We start from the raw sequence: 8,793 nt of genomic DNA on the forward strand, positions 1-8,793 counted from the left end.
GGATTGCAGATGAGAGCTGAAGGATGTCAGCGTGGAACTGTAATTTCACTTATGAATGGAAATATTTCCGAAAATACAGCATGATCTCACGTGTTATAAATAGAGCGTACCTTAGCGTAATAACACTGTCAGGTAAGTTAAATATCTGGAAATCTGAAAATTATTTCAAAAATAAAAAAATAAAAAAATAATAAACCAATGAAAAAACCAAGATGGGCCATTGGGCACCTAAATATTTTTGCAGCTGGGAAGCATAGAAGGGAAGGGATTTGCTAAAGACCATATAAAGATTAGTAGCAAAAGTGGAAGCAGAAAGCAGAGCCCTCACTTCCAGTGTCCAACACCAGCATTTCCTTTGAAAATGCTGCTGCTTTAGTGCGAAGGGGACACCTCCCTGGCAAGCTGTCTGCTGCTGCCACGCAGAGGCTGCGGCACACATCGGCACACAGCAGCACCATCAGGGCCTTAAACACAACCTCAGCATCGTTAGAATGTAGGGGAAAAAAACTTCAGCACAAGGCTGAGTGAAGGGTTTAAGAAATAGGGGAGTGGTGGCAGAGAGAAAACACAAAATCTGGAAAATCTCCCAGAGTGCACATCTGACCCTCCAGCAAACTTGAGAGGATGAAGATCAGGGAGGCATAAAGATGACTAAATTTGATTTATTCACAGTGGGTGAGCTACACATTGTTTCTTTATGTAAAAAATCTGCACATGATTCTGTCTTCTACTCCATGGGAAAAAATACATACATACATGATTCTCCATCTGTTATGATCCTAACTCACTAGTACTTTATCATAATAGGGACTCTTTGAGCAAAGAGATGGATGAGATGACCTCCCACGGCTTTTCACTTCTAAGTTTCTATGATAATCCCTTTGGGAGGGTTAAATAATTTCAGAGACCATTCTGAGATCACCAAAAAAAGCAATACACATATATACAATACATGCAGAGAGAGAAAGAGACACTTTGGCTTGCTACTGTACCAGCTGTAACAGTCTTCAGTAATATATAGAGTAGACAGGTAGGTAGGTAGGTAGGTAGGTGAAGGGATAGACAGATATGTGGATGATGGGATATAGGCCTGTGTGCTACTGATTTCACTGCAGCAGAGACAGAACTGCCTGGTCAGAATGTAGGTCTGGCTGCCCAGTTGTGTGGCCAAGTACTTTTTAGCTCACGTCACCCATCAACTGATGGTGTTGGGTCAGTCCTGAGCTTCAGTTTCCTTGTTTGTAAACTGTATGTAAGTATGCCTACTTGGCACCAGCAGGGTGAAATAATACTAATTTCAAGAAATTGCTGGAAAATCGATTGCCCTGACAACAGGTGCTACATGAAGACAGACTACTTTTGATTTACTACACTGAGTTTAAACCAGAGAAACCATGGTCAGGCCACAAGCACATACACAGAAAATAACAGGGAGACAGATTGGAAAAGACCGCTTTTCCACCTCCAGAACCTATGGCATAAGTCAGTAGTCCTCAATTATATTAGCTAGTGACACTGCATTCGAAGTAAGTCTACCTTTTTTTTACAGTAAAAACAGAAGCATAAAATGCATAAATGAATTCACAAATAAGTAGCTGTAGGCAGAAATATGTCTAGGGCAGGTGTTTCCTTGTGGTGCTGTTCTCTACAGAGAGAAGCAGGAGCAGGGGCCAGGTGGAAGTGCTCGGAGGCTTGGCTGTCACGGTATGACAAAGAAGACCCTCTTTCTTCTGCTCAGGCTTCAATGCCAACACTAAGATCCCAATTTGAGAAATTTAGGGAAAAATGTGGGAAGAAGCAGCTAATTTCCAGACATTTGGGTTTCATAAGGCACTACGCAAAGACCAAGTTCCCACATTGTCTGAGTGAAAACAGGACAGACCTCTTTGAGCTCAGGGCTTGATGCAATTTCATCAGTAGCATCTGCCTATCGGTGGCTCTGCCAGTATTGTAGTCTAGAGAGTCTTGACAGCTGCGTACATCCTACACTTGGAAGATCTCCAGCTGGCTGTTTTGGCTGGCTGTGTGCCAGTCCAAAGAGCCCTCACTAGTGCTTTGCCTATTTTCAATGAAAAGGAGGCAGAAAAATGGCAGATCTAGACTTGAAAAGATCCCTGGATCCCCAAGTCCAGTACTCTGCTACTCATAATTATTTACCATTTGTGTAGCAGCCATCACTTTCTAGTTGTAAATGTGTTAACTGATGGAGTTGCCCCCACCATCTGCCTTGGGACACCACAGAGAAAGCTATCAGAGTCTAAATTAGTTGTGTCCCTTAATGCCAGCCCACCATGACTCCTATTTTTAATGAAGCAGTGTTCTTACAGAATGTCCTGTGTTAACCTTGGATATTGATTTACGACGACTGTCACCTCCTCCTCCTCTGTGCCTTCATTGTTCATTCCTTTCTTATTCTCTGGCAGGATGAAATTATGGCTCTGATTTCACACGTACTGAACAACACTTCATTACTGTTTTCTCCCTTCACTTCTCTTTTTGCTATCCTGTTTATGTTGTTTTACCCATAGGTTCAGAACTCTTCTGTCTTTCCTCTCTATTTTTCCCCCACAGGGCTCTGGGGTTTCATAAACACCTGGCATTTCATTACTTGGTAGTAGATCTTTAACCTTTCACTTGAATGCTTAATGTGCTCTTTGGTTTCTGACCTATAGATGTAAAACATATTTTATTAAATTTTGAGGAGAGTGAAAACACTAGTTAGATAACACATCATTTCATTTTGGCCAACTGTGGATTCATTGCTCCACTCCACCCATTGTTGTAGTCAATAACTCTCCTAAAGTATTTGTAAATAGGATCTAACAATTCAGAAGCACAAAGGCTTTAATTCCTAAAAGCTTACTGTCATGTGCTTAAATCTGAGAATACAATAAAGCTTAAATATGAGAGACACTTTTGCTCAATAGGGAACAAATTATTAACCACAAAAATAAAGCAATTGATTGCCATTAAATTTCTTAGTGGAGTGGGAGCAGATTTTTGAAAATATTTCATCATCAAATCGAACTTTTCATCTTTCATAGTAAGCACCTAAGTTTGCCTAAAATTACATTACCTGAATTACAGCATATGCCATAGATACTGGCAATATCTGTCAAAGGGAAAAGATCTCTATGCAAATCACCTGATTTTCACAACCTGAATTTAACAATGAAGAAATAATAGGCATTGCCAATAATGATGGCAAATCTTTAAACAATCAGTAAATTGGGGAACAGCCAAGGATTTGAAAGTGCTGTGGCACCAGGTTAGGTCAATGCCTTTTGTCCTTTGCTAATGATGTGTTTAGATAGCTCCCTCTTTACAAATAATTCATATGTCAACTCTTTCACAGTTAAAACACTGCACCTGTCTGGGAGAAGAAAGTGGCTTCAAAGCCTGCCTTCCCTCATTAATCAAGATGTGAAAAAATGTTAGAGGTAAAGCTGGACTAATCATGGGTTAGCTGCAAGCCCTGAACAAATTGGGAGGGGGAGAAAGGAAAATGAGGAACATTTCTTGAAAATTCACATTTGTCTATGTTTTCCTATTGTTTTCCCCTTCATCCTCACCTTTTGACTGGAAAGAAAGATCACTCTGGGGTTTTATCGGCATTATTGTTACACAACTTTGTTTCTCTTGTACTGGGAAAACAAAAAATTCAACTCCAACACAGCTGTAATTTCTCCTTTTTTTTTTTTTTTTTACATTTTTATTTACCAAGAAGCCACAGGAAAAATGAAGAATGTGTCGCTGGTACAGTGTCGTTATGGAAATGCATAATTCCTATTATTTTCAAGGTGAAGTTAACTTTTGTTCTGAGACTAATTTTAAACTCCTACATCCTTCTCCCCCCCGTCATATATCCAAATCAAGCAGAAATGTCACATGCTATATTTGAGTTCAGAGTCACTTCTTTTTTTTCCCTAGGAAAATGTCAAAAATATTAGTCTTACTTAAGAATCTCAAGGTATTGAGGGGAAAAAAAAAGCCAGTGAGTCATATAATAAAATAAAAGAATGGAAGTTTAAGAACTATCAGTAGTCCCTAGGTTGCAGAATTAATCTCTTCTTATGTTTTCCACTCTCTTCATCTTTTTCTCATTGACCTACGGATTCAAACACTGAAATACACTCCTTTAACAGAAGGTAACACTGGGAACTCAGTCCTTAGTGTATGTCCTGTTCCTTACTCAGCTCTTATCCAACTCTTTCAGGGGTGGCACTGAATCTGTGACTTTTTTTTTCCCCAAGATGATGATGACCAGATGTTTGCAACAAAGAAAATCACCGTCACGACACAAAAATCTCCAGCCACAAAAAGATACGGAAACTTATGTTTTGGATAAACTGAAAAAAGTCTTCTCTATCTGTCTGAAATGTGGAATGGAAGCAACATTTCCTTGCTCCGACGGGGCAGCTAGGTCACAATCTTGTGCCTGGTAAGACGTCCAGTCCACAACTGAGTCAAACTGTTATACCTACCAACCCCACAGAAGGTCATTAAGCTAGGTTTGTCAGTCAGACATAGTGAGGCAAGAATATGGAAAGGGTGAGAACAGCTAAGAAACTGGAATGTCCTCCTGCCTTTCAGTGGATTTATTTTCACCCCCAGGTATGAATAGAACAGTAAGGAGAGAGTTAAAAGCAATCTGCACCTATTCTGTCACTTCAGAAAATATGGTCTGTTCTGTCCCTGGCAGCTTGGTAGACCGGGAGCCGCAGGAGAATCGAGGTGAAATGCAGTCTAAAGCAAGGGGGTAATACTTTTCAGAGCCATGGGCATGAAAACTAATGTCTTTATAGTGAGCCATGCTTTTTGCTTTTTGCAGTCCTGACACTTATTACATCCATAATACAGCACATAGGGGCTTTTTTTGAGAAATAAATAAGAATCTGTTTTAACCTTCAGAAAACTTCAGCCGTTTAAGACACTACGAACAGATGATGTCTCCACTACTTTTTAAGAACTCCAGCCACTGAAATGCTCTCCCTCATCTCAGTGACTAACCCTGCATGCAGAGGAACAAACACGATCGATTGCGTGAGCACCACTAAACACAAAAGCACTAGTTATTTGACTCCTGACCTTAAAATGGCCCCCAAACTACAGGGAAATGTACTCCCACTGGCAGGAAAATGACCTGGTGACAGCTCCTGTACCACAGGAGATCCTGTCCCTCCCCATAGGTTGCTCTGCCTGGAAGTCACATTCTGAACCATGACCCTAAGGGTGAAATGTCGGAGACATCCTGCTGGGCCAAACGCTTCCCATCTTGTCTGGATTTTGCCCTTTTCCATCCCTCAGGAAGCTGTAGTGCATGCCCAGGACAGTGTAAAGCCAGGTTTAAAGACTTACTGAGACATTAGAGCTCCAGCCCTGGAACTAAAAGTCCGTAACCTAAGTTCCAGGTGCGTGGAGTCATTTGCAAAGCATGGTATCGTCATCACAATAAGTTACACCGCTAAGACATGCACTAAAATAATGTACAGTGTTATTTGAGAAATATGCTGCAGGAAGGGAGAGAGAGCAGAAAATATAATTGTAATGGGAAACATTATGGTAAGGCATTGGCTGAACAAAGATCAAGCTACACATTAAATATGACCACAGTGTTTCTGTCACATATGGTATTTTTGTCAAACTGAAGTACTTTGAAAAGAAAGTCAATTATTCTGCCAATCATTGGATTTTCTAGGAAGGCTTCCAATTAAGCTCTAATATTGATGAATTAGTTTTCATTGATAAGTCAAATTGGAAAACACAAAAATCTCAATTTCTGGATCCCCAAATTAACAGGAGATTAACATTTTAATCTGTAAATATTCTATCTAATCAGGGGAGTGATTGTTCAGCATTGCTACAGACCTGGTCATTTATCTAGGCAGTCATATATGAAATTAGGAATTTAACTTCAGGTGTCCACATTTGAAAACCTAACTTTTCTAGCTTAATACAGTTATCTTTAAAAGTAACTTTATCTTAAAAAATAACTTCAAAAAGGTTGTTTTTTGCTTTCTTTCTTCTAAAAATGATATCTCCCAATATGATGAATTGCGATGTACAAACCGAGTTTGCTCAGAAGTTCAGGTTCTTAGGACCCTGGAACTAACCTGGGTCAAAATACTAGAAATTCTGTTACTGTAACAATTTTCTGGCAGGAATCAAATAAAACTAATAGCTATACTTTATCTTTAAGTGATCTGATCCCGTAACCATCAATGTGTGCATATGCATGTATAAAGGCTGTTATCTTCAAAAACTGCAAAAAATACACATAAAAATAAACTAACAAAACCAGCCCAAGGAGCTGTGGAACATGTGGGGGCCAGTTAGCTCAGTGGTTTGAGCACGGTGCTGACAACAAGGACCAACACCGAGGTCGCGGGTTCGATTCCAGCTCGGTCCCCATGTGTTGCCTGGTCTAGGCAAGAGGTGGCGTCCCTGCCCATGACAGGGAGGTTGGACTAGATGATCTCTAAGGTCCCTTCCAGCCTAGGCCATTCTATGATTCTATGTGCTCCAACTTCATTTTTATTAAAGCTAGATCACAGAAATGCTGCTGTGTTTTTAGGGACAGTATGTGGTAACAAGCTATTTGCCTACTGTTAGAATTCATAACGTAGAAAATCTGTCTGCAGATTTCTCCTTCAGATTTTCTTCTAAATTTGCCTCAAAGGTTAATCTAGCCTGCTAGCAAAGCTTTACTTTTCTCGTACAAACAGATGTCAGACTGTTTACACAGAGCACGGCCACCAAACATCGCTGTGGAAGGCTGCTAATGAGCGAAGATGTGCACTGTGCGCTTGCTGGAGTTTCCAAAGCCATCTCACACACACACCCATTCCTCTACTCTCTCTCAATGTGTGCATCCCTGGCTTACCCAATCCTGCCCGGGTAATCGGCATTTGGCCCAGAACAAGTAGCAGGGGCCAGATCACTGCCAGGCCAAACTTTTTGGAAAAAGAAAACATGGCAAAAAAACCCCAAACAAACAAAACAAAAAAACCAAAATCCCAACAACAGCTCATAGCCTTAACTTAGGCTATGCGGTTATAGGTTAGGCTGCCCTAACTTTGTTCAAAAGCTGGTTTGACCTGCAGTTTTGTTCAAGGATCAAGTAAGAACATTGCTTGGCTTCCTGGCCTTCAGAGGTCTGTTTGAACCTGTCATTTTTGAGAAAATCAACTGATTTTCTTTCCTCCTAAAATTGACACAGATACAACTCAAAAGCCGCCCTTCAAAAGAGGCTTTCAAATCCTGGAAGTTTATCTTCTTATGATACAGAAATACTACATTCTTCACGGGGAACTGGCTGCTTTATGCAAAGCTTCTACCTCTTTTTGAGAAGCTCAGTTCCATGCTATAGATGCAATACATTATTTTAAAAATTACTGAGTCCCCTCAATAATTGACATAACTTTGTATTCAGAAAAAAAAACGAAAATTAAAAAAAACCCAAACAAACAAAAACTATCTTAATAATCTCCTTAAATTTTTTTTAAAATGAATCTTAAACACATAGTTAGAATTAAGCTAAGATTTTAGTTTCTTCCCTGACCAAATATGTAACTGCATTTACACACTGATGCCTTAGGGAAGCAGAGTGTAGAGTCTTCCCTACAGGACAGTTAAAGGTAAATCAATTAAAGCATAAACAACTAATGCCCATAGGTCTTTAAAGGCTGATTTACTTCTAGCCGGGTTTTCACTTTGACCACCTGTGGCTGACAGCATGCTTGGCCAGCTCATCAGAAGATCTTTTTTTTTTTTTTTTTTTTCCCAAGAATGGGCTGTATTGGAGGTTAGAGGTGGTATTTCAAATGAGTAATCTGTTTCTTTTGGTGTTTGGTGCATGTTGTGGGAAGCACTGTGCCTATAAATTAATGATGTTTTCATTCTCAGCAGAGGAAAGAATCTTTGCCGATCCAAAGTATAAGTAGGAGAAGGGGCATAAATTAAAAGTATTGCAGTGTCATAGTCAATATACAGCCTTTTTGCCTTATTTGGTGGAGAATCACAAGTGTCTTGTGTCCCCTCACTCTGGCTTTCTCGGTCAAGATATAACTGGGCTTGCACCTTTGGGACTACTGCCATAAGTCATGTCTCACCCAAAGGTGATGCTACCATGGACACCTGCCCTGGCCTTCATCTCTCCAGCCTTTAGAGAGAACCAGCATGTTTTCTGCACTCAAAGTCTCATCAGATGAATTGAGAGTGGAAAGCCAGTTGGGTGTTTGATAGCTGCTGTGATTTAAACTAGTTTTTGTCTAGGACGAGCATTTAACAAAAAAACATATCTAACATCTGGGCCCATCTCATTTGAAAGAGCAGTTCTTTTCCCTTCTCCTTCCCTGTTGCCATGGTTGTCATCACAGCAGGACTTAGCCTCAAACACAAAACTATTCATGTGAGGCTATGAAAACTCATGAGGTTTGAAACGCACTCAAACTCAGTGCAAAACAGTCCCAGCACATTTACCTTTTGGGCATGTCACAGGACCCCTTTGTCACCAGCTTGTGGAGGAACAAGCAGGAAATTGTACAGGGGGTATGAAGGGACCTGGAAGCTTCTCCAGGGCTTATCCATCAGTGAAGACCTCAAATCTGCCTTCTGCTGGAATTAAGGGCCATCACAAGTCTAATCACTTTCTACTCCAAGCACAAGGTGCGTTTCTTTAGCCCGATATGTCTGCATGAGTGTAGAATGCCATTTAAGAAAATTTCTCAGACTTTACTAACAAGAAAAAAAGCAAAGAAAAAAGGTTTTTACTGCACAGACCATTGCTTCTCT

General features: G+C 40.3%; 1 protein-coding gene across 1 annotated transcript in view; it reads right to left on the reverse strand.

The window, feature by feature from the left end:
* The window catches only part of SEMA3D (sema domain, immunoglobulin domain (Ig), short basic domain, secreted, (semaphorin) 3D), a 93,034-nt gene that overhangs the window by 1,107 nt on the left and 83,134 nt on the right, over positions 1-8,793 (reverse strand). The window lies entirely within an intron of this gene.

Source organism: Apaloderma vittatum, unplaced genomic scaffold (assembly GCF_000703405.1).
Source record: "Apaloderma vittatum isolate BGI_N311 unplaced genomic scaffold, ASM70340v1 scaffold3697, whole genome shotgun sequence".
Classification (NCBI taxonomy): Eukaryota; Metazoa; Chordata; class Aves; order Trogoniformes; family Trogonidae; genus Apaloderma; species Apaloderma vittatum.